This window comes from Trifolium pratense, linkage group LG3 (assembly GCF_020283565.1).
Source record: "Trifolium pratense cultivar HEN17-A07 linkage group LG3, ARS_RC_1.1, whole genome shotgun sequence".
NCBI lineage: Eukaryota > Viridiplantae > Streptophyta > Magnoliopsida > Fabales > Fabaceae > Trifolium > Trifolium pratense.
Genome location: NC_060061.1, coordinates 5,639,342 through 5,650,329, shown reverse-complemented (window position 1 = coordinate 5,650,329; position 10,988 = coordinate 5,639,342). Strand labels below are relative to the sequence as shown.

General features: G+C 33.5%; 1 long non-coding RNA gene across 1 annotated transcript; it reads right to left on the bottom strand.

The window, feature by feature from the left end:
* Nucleotides 1-6,987: 6,987 nt before the first annotated feature.
* On the bottom strand, nucleotides 6,988-7,850 carry LOC123916496. Its single transcript, XR_006812159.1, has 2 exons — nucleotides 7,537-7,850; nucleotides 6,988-7,466 (listed from the first exon to the last, which is right to left on the bottom strand). It is a non-coding gene; the product is annotated as an uncharacterized LOC123916496 (long non-coding RNA).
* Nucleotides 7,851-10,988: the final 3,138 nt, after the last annotated feature.

Genomic DNA, 10,988 nt, shown 5'->3' with positions numbered 1-10,988 from the left:
TACTGTAATGATACGGTTATGGTGATGTTGTTGATACTGTGATGATATGGTTATGGTTGATGAGAACAGATTGTGTTGATGATGATATTATTCTGTATATTTTTTGATTTTTTTTGTATTTCTTTTGCTTTGATTCTGGAAAAAATTGTTGTTGTTGGTGCGGCGCTGACGATTCCTCCTTCGGGAACAGTGCAATAAATGCACTATTTAAAGGTGTCAGAAATTAGGGTTAGCTGATGAATTTTCCATTTGGACAAAAATGCCCTTTTGGGCCTGGACCAGGATAAAAACAAAAAATATTTGGACCTCTTAAGAAAAAATTGGCAAAAAAAAATGCCACAAATAAAAAAGTTAAAATAATAATATATAATAATAAAAATAATAAAAAACGAAAATAAAATAAAAATATAAACAAAAATTAAAAATAATATATATAATAATAATAATAAAAAAACGAAAATAAAAATAAAAAAAATAAGAATAAAGAAATAACAAAAATAATAATAAAAAGAAAATAAAATGAAACCACATAAATGAGGTATTTTAAAATACCTCTCTGCCGAGATTTCGTCAGAAACGAACAAAGAAAAACTCGTCTAAAAAACGTAAAAAAAAAAACAGTCGGTCAAAAAATGGGGTATGACAGATGCCCCTATTTAAGTTTCTTCCATCGGAGATGAAAAGAAAAAGATGATTTTTTGATGATGTTTTTGTTTTGATTTGACGATGGAAGAGACTTAAATACAGAGTACACCATTTTTTGACCAGATTGAACTAAAAAATGCTATGATGTAATGTTATGAATGTTATGCTTGTGAATTTTTGACCATGAGATTATCTGATTGTGGACGAAACAAGTCTGCTGGAAAATACGAGTAGTGAAGACAGAAAGCGGTAAAGTCCTGTATGCGGACAGAATTAAAGACAGAAAGCGATAAAGTCCTGTGAACGGACATAAGCAGTAAAGTCCTGTGAACGGACATAAGCAGTAAAGTCCTGTGAACGGACAGAATTAAAGACAGAAAGCGATAAAGTCCTGTGAACGGACATAAGCAGTAAAGTCCTGGATACAGACATAAGTAAATGGAAAGCAATAAAGTCCTGTGAACGGACAGAAGCAGTAAAGTCCTGGATACGGACAGAAGTAAATGAAAAGCAATAAAGTCCTGTGAGCGGACAGAAGTAAAGACAGTGTCCACCAACATTGTGGGATGGTAAGGACAAGACGAGGAAGTAAATTGTCTGCTATCATTGTGGGAGAGCAAGACATGACAAGGATATGTATTTGTCTGGATCAGACACACTTGAGGTGACTCTTTTTGGGGAAATTAACCACAAGTTTGCAGTTGATTGTTTGCAAAACCTACTACTTGGAATATGAATGACGGGGACATCTCTGGACCAGACTCACTGGGGATGACTCTTTTTATGATGTATGAAGTAAGACACATGATGGTCAATGTAGTATGTATGAATGATTTTCTGTGCATGTTGCATATGAATATGAATGTATGTATGGACATGTGAATAATTGTATGTATGAGTATGTGTGAACAATTGTATGTATGTATTAATGTATACTATGAAGTTTGTATTTGTATGATTGAACGATATTTGTACATGACTGGATGAGATAAAAGATTTGATCAGGTAAGATGAGTATTGGGCCGACGTATCCGTACAACCACTCAGTAATTTTTCGCTGGGGACAACGTTGTTACAGGTGAAATGAATCAGATCCTCGGGGTAAAACCCGGCATAATATGTCAGTCCATGATAAGAATGATTGCTTCTAGGGGTAAAGCCCATCGGTCAGAAGTTTGGTAGAAGTTGCCATTTCGTACACTGAAACTGAATATTTTCTCAAGGTCTTGTTTCAACAGTCATGCTTTTTGCTTTTTTTTTTTAAATCCCTAACTTTTGCCTGGATCGCCCTTTCGGGTTTTCAATCCACCGGGAATATATATTTTTTTGTTTTTTGCCCCTTATTTTTGCCTGGACCGCCCTTTCGGGTTTTCAATCCACCGGGACGCTCATTTTTGCCTAAGCCGCCCTTTCGGGTTTTTCAACTTAGCGAGCTTTTTTTTTTTTTTTTTTTTAGACAAAGTATTTCTTGACTGCATCGGCATTTACAGGACGAGGGAGCTCATCACCATCCATGGTTGCGAGAATCATAGCACCACCAGAAAAAGTTCTTTTGACAACATACGGGCCTTCATAATTAGGCGTCCACTTGCCCCTAGAATCTGGCTGAAAGGACAAGATCTTTTTGAGTACAAGGTCACCTTCACGAAACTCACGGGGTCGAACCTTCCTGTCAAAAGCCTGTTTCATTCTTCTTTGATACAACTGTCCATGACACAAAGCCGCCATGCGTTTCTCCTCAATTAGATTCAATTGGTCATATCTATTTTGGCACCATTCGGCCTCGGCCAACTCAGTTTCCATCAAGACTCTCATTGATGGGATCTCAACCTCTACGGGGAGTACCGCTTCCATGCCATATACTAAAGAGAAAGGAGTTGCCCCTGTCGAAGTACGAACTGAAGTACGGTATCCGTGTAAAGCAAAAGGTAACATTTCGTGCCAATCTTTGTAAGTGACCACCATCTTCTGCACGATCTTCTTGATGTTCTTATTTGCAGCTTCTACTGCACCATTCATTTGAGGCCGATAAGGAGACGAATTATGATGCTCAATCTTGAACTCGTCACACAGATCTTTCATCATTTTGTTATTCAAATTTGTCCCATTATCTGTAATAATCTTGTTAGGAACACCATAACGGCATATAATATGGTTCTTGATAAAACGTACGACCACCTGCTTGGTCACATTAGCATAAGACGCTGCCTCAACCCACTTGGTGAAGTAATCAATGGCCACTAAGATGAAACGGTGTCCATTGGAAGCTTTCGGTTCAATCCGACCAATCATATCAATACCCCACATGGAGAACGGCCACGGAGAAGAGAGAACATTTAGAGAAGTTGGTGGTAGATGCATCTTGTCCGCATAAATCTGACATTTATGGCATTTCCTGGCATGTTTATAACAATCAGACTCCATTGTCAACCAATAATAGCCGGCTCTTAACATTTTCTTGGCCATTGTGTGTCCATTAGGATGGGTTTCGAATGAACCTTCATGTACTTCATGCATCAATAAATCAGCCTCATGTTTGTCTACACACCGCAGCAGGACCATATCAAAATTTCTTTTATACAACACCTCACCATTTAGGAAGAAGCTGCTAGATAACCTCCTCAGAGTCTTTCTGTCTTTGTTAGATGCCCCAGAGGGATATTCTTGCTTCTGAAGGAACATCTTGATATCATGGAACCAAGGCTTGTTATCAACTACTTCTTCGGTTGCAAACACATATGCAGGTCTCTCAAGGCACCGAATACTAATGGTTGGTGTCTCGTTCCGGCGATTAACTCGGTACATTGAAGATAGAGTGGCTAAAGCATCGGCCATTTGATTCTCGTCACGAGGAATGTGGTGTAGCTCAACTTTATTGAAGAAAGTCAACAGCCGTCTTGCATAATCTCTATAAGGAATCAAACCAGCATGGCGAGTCTCCCATTCTCCTTTGATCTGATTAATCACAAGAGCTGAGTCTCCATAAATGTCAATGTTTTTGATCCTTAAGTCAATAGCCTCTTCAATGCCCATGATGCAAGCTTCATACTCGGCGATATTGTTAGTACATTCAAACTGTAATCTCGCTGTGAAAGGAATGTGAGCACCCTTTGGGGTAACAATGATTGCCCCAATCTTGATTTCTTTCTTCTCCTCTTCACTACCCAGATTGATCAATTCTAAAACCTCTTTGTGGGGCTGGAAAGTACTTTTCTCTTGATCTAATAACCGTCTGATCTCATCAGGAATCTCTTTGTCCTCCTCCTCTACAGCCTCGTAGACAGGGAACTCAAAGTTGGGAGAGGGCCTAGGATCATTGTGTTCAACGGGTTTATTGATGCTTAGTCCGCATATGATTTATGATTGATTTCAATAAACAAATGTGAATGCAAACTTCTGAAATTGATTAAAGCTAAGAAAAAGGTGAAATTAGTAAAAAATATGTACATATTTTGGTTTTTTGTGTTACCATTTTTCATAAGAATATAAATGAAATAAAGTGCCACGATAGGGAAAATGACAACATAAATATATATTTTTTTAAAATACTTGAAGCTTAAACAAAGCCCTTTTTTGAATTTCACTTTTGCCTGGGGCAGAGCAAAAGGATTTTTTTGAAAAAAACAAAAATAGACAAACATATTACTTAGATAAAGGAGTGATAGAAGGGACATCAACAGTGACCCAATTGCAGCAAATTCTTCCTGGAGTCACGAAACTAGGTGGCTTTTCCTCAAAATTACTCATCTTATTTCTCAACCTGAACCGAGTATTGTAGACACGAGTTGGTTTGTACCGAATACGCCGAGCCACCTTAACTGAGACGGAGAGAAAAGAAAGGACGTGAGACTCTGTTTTGAAAACTTATGTATGTAGTATGATGCATGATATATGTTATGCTAAAATATGCAAAGTTGTTTTTTTTTTTTTTTTTTCGAAGGGCTTTAAGACAATAATTTTGTAAACATTTCCTTGAAAGTATACTTCTTAGTGTTCCTTTTCTTTAGGTCCATAATCTGTAATGTTTACAAAATAACTCTCTTAGGTCCTTCGAAAAAAGATTTTCTTATGATGAAATGAATGCATGGATGCATGATTATGTTACAATGATTCAATGCACAAATGGAAGGTTGGGATACATAATGATGGAGTTTAAGGGTAAAAGCCCTCCCATATGGTAAGTACTAGGGTTTACTTGTACCTGCATCACGGGTTCTACAAAGTTCCCAAAGTCATTGACCGTCTTATGGACATTACCGAGTTACGGGACTACTCTCGTTCCGATAACATCCACGGGATAATCTCGTTTGAGTGTAGTTTCGCGTGACGACTAATCTCAAGACTACTCTTGATTTAGCCACCGCACTACGTCCTAGAAAAGGCCAAGATGGGTTAAAGGTGATTCTAAAGGTTCTCGGCTTCTCCGGACACTCACATTGAAAATAATACCATCATCATGACTTTTCATGACAACGAGTACTACCGTCATGAGGCCTCCACCAAGTGGGATCATATCACATGTGCTTCATAATCCAGACTACTCTGGACATGTCACTATGATTTCACCCCGTCCTATCTTATTGTGTCGCTCAAGCCCGGGTTAGGACTTATCTCACCACTCAGAGCAAACCCAAGTATATATACAAATATTTACAATCAAAAGAATAAAAGCGCGAAAATAGTAATTTAAAACAAGTTAGGTTCAACCCGCTTGGTTGTCCCCAGTGAAGTCGCCATTTCTGTCGCGGTGATTTTTGGATATCGAGTTATTAATTAACTTCGAATCGCAATTTGATATACCACCACCGATCTTTAATTTTATCCGAGGGAAAGGGAAAAAGTTCGAAAAAACCCTATTTATTTTAGAGAACAAGGTTCGGGGGTTAGTTATACGAAGGGAAGGTACTAGCACCCTAAGTATCTATAGTACTCTATAGGAACCTCTTGTTTTTATTCTATCTACGCGCTTTATTTTAATTGCTTTTGAAAAATGTATAAGAATTAAAGTGATGTTAGAAAATGTTTAAAGAATGAAAAAGAAGAAAAATGTTTTTGTTGATTTTATTTGATTGGAGAGACAAGTCTCATGCCTACGTACCCGAGGGATCAAACCACCGTAGTTCGGGGTAAAAAGTCGATTTGTTTGTTGGTTTGTTTTTATGGTTTTTGAAAAAGGTTTTAAAGATGAAAAAGCCAAAGTGGCATAAAATGTGAGGTTGGTTAATTTTAGTTTTGGTGAAAGAAAGTCTAAATGATTAGGATTGATTGATGTTTGATTTAGAAAAGAGGCGCGCAACTTTGGTTTGAAATCCAAGTGCTTTTGTGTTGAAAATGTTTGAATGATAAAAAGTCTCTTGGTTTGAAGTCCAAGGTTTTTTGAGAAAAGGTTTAAGTGATAAAAAGTCTCTTGGTTTGAAGTCCAAGGTTTTTTAAGAAAAGGTTGTAATGAAATCACTTGGTTTAAAATCCAAGAGTTTGAAAAAAAAGAAGTTTTGATTGATTGAGTTTTATTTAGAAAAAAAGAGACGCGAACACTTGGTTTGAAGTCCAAGGTTTTTTGTGAAAAGGTTTAAGTGATAAAAAGTCTCTTGGTTTGAAGTCCAAGGTTTTTTAAGAAAAGAATGTAATGAAATCACTTGGTTTAAAATCCAAGAGTTTGAAAAAAAAGAAGTTTTGATTGATTGAGTTTTATTTAGAAAAAAAGAGACGCGAACACTTGGTTTGAAGTCCAAGGTTTTTTGTGAAAAGGTTTAAGTGATAAAAAATCTCTTGGTTTAAAGTCCAAGGTTTTTTAAGAAAAGAGTGTAATGAAATCACTTGGTTTAAAATCCAAGAGTTTGAAAAAAAAGAAGTTTTGATTGATTGAATTTGAAAAATGCAACTTTGGTTTAAAATCCAAGTGCTTTTGTATTGAAAATATTTTTGTTTTGTGTTTTGTTTTTGGAAAAGGGTTTTGAAAGAGTAAATGACTTTTTTTTGAGATTTTTGATGTTTTGGAAAAATGTTTTCTTTGATTTGATTTTTTTGAAGAGGTTTTGACCTCAATTTTGAAGGAAAAAATAAGCAAAAAGTTTTGCGCGTTGAAAAAAGAGATTTTGACCTCAAATTTTAAAAAAAAGCGCGATCAATTAATTTTATTTGAGAAAAAGAGTAGAAGATTTCTTTTTGAAAAGATTTTGATTTTTTTGAATGTTTTTGAGTTTTTTGCAATAAACTAAACTAAACGCGAGGGATTGAAGCGACATTGGATCGCAAGCACGGCATAAAGCGTAATAAATAAAATGCATGCAATGCAATTACATTATAAATCCTAATTACATTCTAAACTTCAATAAATAAATATGAATGAATGCAACCATACATATGCAATGCAAATTTTATTTATAATTACAAATTTCCTAATCACATTCTAACAGGAGTGTAAATAGCAGGAATGGGGTGCAAAGAATGAACAGAACAATAAGGCCCAGTCCAGAATAGGCCTCTTTACCAAACAAAAAAACAAGAAAAAACGCAGGATCAATCACGACCGTCTGATGGATCAGACGGCTCTGATCTAAAAGTAAAAAGACAAGATCTAAGCCAAGTGATGAAATCAAAGGCTGAGAAGAGAAGGTGTATGGTGTGCTGCAATGGACATGCGCACACCGGATCGGGTTGGGGTATAAATACCCTCAAACCCTAAAAAAAATTCATAAAACTCTCTTCCTTCTCTTCTATTCTCTGCTAGGGTTCAACCTCTCCGATGAAGATTCATCGGTAGCCGCCGTGAGCCACCGCGTCGGAGCGATTCCGGCGGCGGCTCTGGCGGCCTAACCCCTCTAAAATCACCAAAAAAATAACCCACAGTTTCGATTCAACATCCTAAACCCAAACACCCTTTCCAAAAACCTAAATCTAAACCAAACGTCCTAGATCGGAAAAAGAAAGAAAAAAAAACAGTTCCGGCGCTTAAAAGAGAAAGAAGTTCAACCTTTTTCTTTGATCTTGTTCTGGATTCGTGACCTTGGTGGTATTTGGTCTTGATTCTGAGTTATTTTAGTTCCGGTTGGATTTGATGTTTTGATGGTTCTGGGTTTTTGATTGTTGTTGGAATGATTTAGGTTGGTTCCGTTTTGGTTTGAATGAATGATGAATGATTTGCTTCTGGATTTCGGATTTGGGTTTGATGGAGGATTTTGGTTTCGGGTTGATGATGATGTTGTTACTGTAATGATACGGTTATGGTGATGTTGTTGATACTGTGATGATATGGTTATGGTTGATGAGAACAGATTGTGTTGATGATGATATTATTCTGTATATTTTTTGATTTTTTTTGTATTTCTTTTGCTTTGATTCTGGAAAAAATTGTTGTTGTTGGTGCGGCGCTGACGATTCCTCCTTCGGGAACAGTGCAATAAATGCACTATTTAAAGGTGTCAGAAATTAGGGTTAGCTGATGAATTTTCCATTTGGACAAAAATGCCCTTTTGGGCCTGGACCAGGATAAAAACAAAAAATATTTGGACCTCTTAAGAAAAAATTGGCAAAAAAAAATGCCACAAATAAAAAAGTTAAAATAATAATATATAATAATAAAAATAATAAAAAACGAAAATAAAATAAAAATATAAACAAAAATTAAAAATAATATATATAATAATAATAATAAAAAAACGAAAATAAAAATAAAAAAAATAAGAATAAAGAAATAACAAAAATAATAATAAAAAGAAAATAAAATGAAACCACATAAATGAGGTATTTTAAAATACCTCTCTGCCGAAATTTCGTCAGAAACGAACAAAGAAAAACTCGTCTAAAAAACGTAAAAAAAAAAACAGTCGGTCAAAAAATGGGGTATGACAGATATACACAAACAAAATAAAATCTCTAAATTCTCAATATTTATGGTATATTTAAAATTTGGAGGTTCTAATTTGTTTGAGTTTATTGATTTATAGAATGAACATGTTGATGGAGATAATGAACAATAAGCAATGAAAAAGATGACCAACGAAAATGTTGAATTTAAAAATATTATTAAATGACATGTATAATAAACTTGTCCATCTAAACGTTGCCACATCATTAGTGACAAAGACATGTCAACAAAATTGACTCTAAAATAATGTGGGTGACCAAAACTGAAAAAAAAAAAAAAAAAACCAAAATTTGGAGACCAAAATACTCATTTTAAAAATAAAGGAACCAAAATTTCAATTTTTTTTTTAAATGGGAGACCACAAATACATTTAACAACTTTATCATTTTAGAGTCAATTTCACTGACGTGGTTTTGTCGCTAATTACATGGCAACACTTAGGTGGACAAATTTATTATGCATGTTATTAAATAATATTTTTAAATTGATCATTCTCGTTGATCATCTTTTTCATTGTTTATTGTTCATTATCTTCATCAAGATGTTCATTTTATAAATCGATATACACAAACAAAATAAAATCTCTAAATTCTCAATATTTATGGTATATTTAAAATTTGGAGGTTCTAATTTGTTTGAGTTTATTGATTTATAGAATGAACATGTTGATGGAGATAATGAACAATAAGCAATGAAAAAGATGACCAACGAAAATGTTGAATTTAAAAATATTATTAAATGACATATATAATAAACTTGTCCATCTAAACGTTGCCACATCATTAGTGACAAAGACATGTCAACAAAATTGACTCTAAAATAATGTGGGTGACCAAAACTGAAAAAAAAAAAAACCAAAATTTGGAGACCAAAATACTCATTTTAAAAATAAAGGAACCAAAATTTCAATTTTTTTTTTAAATGGGAGACCACAAATACATTTAACAACTTTATCATTTTAGAGTCAATTTCACTGACGTGGTTTCGTCGCTAATTACATGGCAACACTTAGGTGGACAAATTTATTATGCATGTTATTAAATAATATTTTTAAATTGATCATTCTCGTTGATCATCTTTTTCATTGTTTATTGTTCATTATCTTCATCAAGATGTTCATTTTATAAATCGATATACACAAACAAAATAAAATCTCTAAATTCTCAATATTTATGGTATATTTAAAATTTGGAGGTTCTAATTTGTTTGAGTTTATTGATTTATAGAATGAACATGTTGATGGAGATAATGAACAATAAGCAATGAAAAAGATGACCAACGAAAATGTTGAATTTAAAAATATTATTAAATGACATGTATAATAAACTTGTCCATCTAAACGTTGCCACATCATTAGTGACAAAGACATGTCAACAAAATTGACTCTAAAATAATGTGGGTGACCAAAACTGAAAAAAAAAAAAAAAAACCAAAATTTGGAGACCAAAATACTCATTTTAAAAATAAAGGAACCAAAATTTCATTTTTTTTTTTAAATGGGAGACCACAAATACATTTAACAACTTTATCATTTTAGAGTCAATTTCACTGACGTGGTTTCGTCGCTAATTACATGGCAACACTTAGGTGGACAAATTTATTATGCATGTTATTAAATAATATTTTTAAATTGATCATTCTCGTTGATCATCTTTTTCATTGTTTATTGTTCATTATCTTCATCAAGATGTTCATTTTATAAATCGATATACACAAACAAAATAAAATCTCTAAATTCTCAATATTTATGGTATATTTAAAATTTGGAGGTTCTAATTTGTTTGAGTTTATTGATTTATAGAATGAACATGTCGATGGAGATAATGAACAATAAGCAATGAAAAAGATGACCAACGAAAATGTTGAATTTAAAAATATTATGAAATGACATGTATAATAAACTTGTCCATCTAAATGTTACCACATCATTAATGACAAAGACATGTCAACAAAATTGACTCTAAAATAATGTGGGTGACCAAAACTGGAAAAAAAAAAAACCAAAATTTGGAGACCAAAATACTCATTTTAAAAATAAAGGAACCAAAATTTCATTTTTTTTTTTTAAATGGGAGACCACAAATACATTTAACAACTTTATCATTTTAGAGTCAATTTCGCTTACGTGGTTTCGTCGCTAATTACATGGCAACACTTAGGTGGACAAATTTATCATACATTTTATTAAATAATATTTTTAAATTCAACATTCTCATTTGTCATCTTTTTTATTGCTCATTGTTCATTATCTTCATCAACATCACCATTTCATAAATCGATATACCCAAACAAATTAAAATCTCAAAATTCTCAATATTTATGGTATATTGTGAATTTGGAGGTTCTAATTTGGTTGAGTTTATTGATTTATAGAATGATCATGTTGATGAAGATAATGAACAATGAGCGATAAAAAAAATGACAAACGAAAATATTGAATTTAAAAATACAAAAAATGCTAATTACCAAACTCCTC